Source organism: Condylura cristata, unplaced genomic scaffold, assembly GCF_000260355.1.
Source record: "Condylura cristata isolate star-nosed mole 26May11 unplaced genomic scaffold, ConCri1.0 scaffold00005, whole genome shotgun sequence".
NCBI classification, from domain to species: Eukaryota; Metazoa; Chordata; class Mammalia; order Eulipotyphla; family Talpidae; genus Condylura; species Condylura cristata.
Genome location: NW_004567106.1, coordinates 51,585,554 through 51,589,300, shown reverse-complemented (window position 1 = coordinate 51,589,300; position 3,747 = coordinate 51,585,554). Strand labels below are relative to the sequence as shown.

General features: G+C 38.8%; 1 protein-coding gene across 1 annotated transcript in view; it reads right to left on the bottom strand.

The window, feature by feature from the left end:
- CAPZA2 (capping protein (actin filament) muscle Z-line, alpha 2) overlaps positions 1-3,747 on the bottom strand; it is a 36,989-nt gene that overhangs the window by 32,708 nt on the left and 534 nt on the right. The gene's annotated exons all lie outside the window — the stretch shown is intronic.

The window sequence follows — 3,747 nt, the reverse complement described above, 5'->3', positions numbered from 1 at the left end:
TCTTTTAAAAAAAAAAAAAAGTGATTTAGAACCCCACAACTAGAAGCTTAGGAATAGAGAAATATTTTTTCAAAGATTTATTTACTTATAGGAGTATAGGCCAGAGGTGTGGGGATGAGAGGATTCACCAGAGACAGAATTGGGAGAATAGGCAGATCAACAGAAATACATTGCTGAGGGGAGCAGCAGGCGGGTCAGAAGAAGTCTGCCATATGCCATGTGAGAGTGAGTGTCCCCCCCACTCCCTCTGCAGGAGACTGAACTCATGCTGCAGTGGCTCCGCTAGCTTCATGGTACTGTGCTTTAACCTGCTGCAAAACCAGGGAAGGCCCAGAGTAGAGCAATATTAGGACAGGCTTAGATGAGGGATATTAATGGAAATAGTCTAAAAAACATAACAAAAAACCTAACTGTGACAAATGTAACAGAAGGGAGAGACCAGATAAGAAATCTTCTTGTAATCTACTTTTCCTCCCTTGGTTTTATCACCCAATTGTGTAGTTACAGACCAGATATAATTTAGTTGCCTTTTGTGCATACAGAAGTCTGTAAACAATAACAGTTAACACAAGAAACAGCAGCTAGTAACCTTGTTAGCTGAGAGGTTAATAGGCCAAATTTATAACAATATAAGTGAGTTAACGTTTCAAGCAAGAAATATTTTGTTTAAGATATACATTGATGATGGAAGTGCTAAAATTTAGAAAATGAATATAAGGAACATGGCACAATGGAAAAAAAATGTTAAAATAAAGCTGAAGTTATAAACCAGGATGACTGAAATAATGGGAAAGGAGAAATAAAGGGGAAAATGAGCAGTGATATTTCTGCTTACTGATCTCTCCCTCTGGTGGGGGTGGTGAAAAGAAAGACGGTTACAAATTTGCTTTCAGGCAGGTTCCATTTGAATATATCTCATTACCTGTCTCCAGTGAAAAGGACCAGTGCTCAGGAGAAAAGTCTGGGATCAGGAGAAAAGTCTATGTACTTAAGATACAACTACAAAGATATTAAAAGCTGCAGCCCTCAGAGTGATGGATCATTCTAATTATTACAACGGGAGGGGTTACACAAAAGTCCTTTCCAACCAATTAACAAATGTCTTGGTTTTTAACCTGAAGCTACTTCCTGGATTTTCTCTATGAAGTGATTTAGGAAAAGTTCTTCCCATTTGAGCCTTCTACCACAATTTCATATTCCTAAAAATTCAACACAGCTGACCCAGAAAAGGAAAACAGTAACTGTCCTTGGCACAAAGTTTCTGTAACTATGTAAAAAAAAAAAAAAAAAGAAAAAGAAAAAGCCCTGCAGGATACACTACACAACAAATGAAATTTTAAAAGAACTTCTTTGTGTTTCTTCAGATAACTTCCTATTTAACCCAGTGACTAAAAGTGAAAAGGTCATTAAACTTCACAGCTTAGTGGTCATCACTTAAAAGTAACTGCACAATTAAAAAAGCAAAGATACTATTCTACATTAATTTCTACAATGTTTCCTACCATAGGAAATATAAAAACTATATTAGTAGCATAAACTTTTCAAATGTGCTTTAATAATAATAATAAACTTGTTCAAAAGTGATCCAAACATAAATTTGGAACCCAACACTATAATGTTTGGCATTTGTAATTTTTAGTAAAAACAAAACAACTATTATTTGTCCTTCAAAATAAGCTGTCAACAAATTACAAAGAAATACCCAGAAGGGAAAATCTATCAACATTTGTTTAAGGGAACATAATGTCACAAGAGCATCAATTGGGTTCTAACATACCCAGGTTTAAAAACCACCTGTGCCACTTATTAGATGTTGGATGAATGACTTGGGCTTTTAAAGCCTTACTTCACTTATCTGAAATGTTAATAAAACCCACCTCAAATTTACAACACATTAACCAATGTAGTATCTGAGGCAGATACACAAGAGTAGATAGAACCATGTAAGTTGTAACAGCTTTCCTGTTTTAGCTCTGCAATCAATAATGGAAATTTCTAGAGTTTAAAAAATGTATAAAAACTGAGATGGAAAAATGCACAAAATGATATAGCAATAAAAAAACACTAAAATATGTGAAAAAAAGTATGAAAAACTGATTTTTGAAAATTAAAGGCAAAAATAAACAAAGCAGAAGTACTAATGATTTAAATCTTTGTTCAAAAATGTCACCCTTAAGTCTTCTCTATTTCTAAGTCCACACCTAACATCCCTCCAGCCAAGACATTAAAAGACCATTTAGGTACCTAAAAACACAAAAATGTTAGAATTTCACTTTATCAACCGCTTGAATTTAATCCACAAGTTTGGTGAACATTTAACTTAAATAGCTAAATATAGCAGTGAAATCTAAATGTAAAAATATCTTCACTCTTACAAAAACACCAAATTGCTTCAAATTACAATTTTCATTAATTAAATCTTGTAACACTACGCTGGGCAAGCTTAGAAAAGAATTCCCCACTCCCCCAGCTAAGTGTCCTGGAAGTGCCTGATAATAAGCAGTCTTCTCATCTCCTTTGGAAAAAACTTCGCTATTTTAGGCCTTTACAACACATGGCAGGTCTATATTAACTCCCACACTGCGCACTCTCTCCTCAGATACCTAGCCACTTGACTACCCACCGCTTAGGTTGAGTAGAATTAAAACATAACAATCTTGGCTACCAATTTAGGGCTATCTGTATTACAAATGTGATGCTGCACAGCAATTTTTGTTAATCCCATGTCTGAGGATTGATTATGCAGACCTTCTTGCTCTATTTTAAAAAGTATCACTTTCACCAAAGGGAGCAGGGAAAAAAAGACCTCTAAATCTCTGCACATTCACATCGGGAAGGGGAGAGAAATTACATTTCAGTGCAAGAACACAGGATTTAATAACCCTGGGAACACCACTGCATTCCAAGTGCAACTATCCATCCACAGGCCTACATTAGGATTTCTAAAACACCAGGATGTGTGTGCGTTTCAGTCCTGGCTGTACTGCTTCGGAACTTTAAAAACTGAACACTGTAAATTAAGAGTGAACACTTTGAAAACTACCTTATTCACGTTATATCACTTACTTCTAAATTTGGAAGAAATGGCAAGTTTCTCTCCAGGAAATACTCAAAATTAGTAAGATCCCCTCCCCTCCCCCGCCCCCTCACCCCCAGGGATATGGTGCCTTACAGCAGCCAAAAGAAAGGGCGAAAAAGAGAGAAGTAGTTCAATGATCAGATTTCTTCCTTGAAATGCCTGAGAACTTAAGTCGTTCATCTGGTTCCAATGCTGTCACAGCATCTAAGATACAGTAAATGGAGTTGCACAATCTTCTCTCCCCGGAATCTTCGCAGGACGACCGGGCGCCACCAAACGGGCCCCCGCCGCCAACCTGAGTAGGAAATAACTATTGGGGGGGAGGGGAGATTTGGGGGCGCTTTTTTTTTTTTTTTTTTTTTTGGTGAGAAACTCAGCAACCTCCCAGGGAACAAGGGATATGCAAAGCCGGCCGCTAGAGCCGGGAGAGGCAGAGACTTGCACGGAGAAAGGAAAAAGCGTCGACAACCAGGAAAGGAAGTATTCTGTTTCTGGGAGGAGCGAGAAGTGAAGGTCTGCTCCTAAGCGATCCCCCCCACCACCCAGGCCTCAACCGGGTCACACTGCCCAGGCCAACAGGGCTGAGCACTGTCCCCGGGCCGCTCCCACGCAGGAACCCAGACCCTTCTGCAGCCCCCAGACCCCCGCGCAGACCTCCCTCCGGGAGG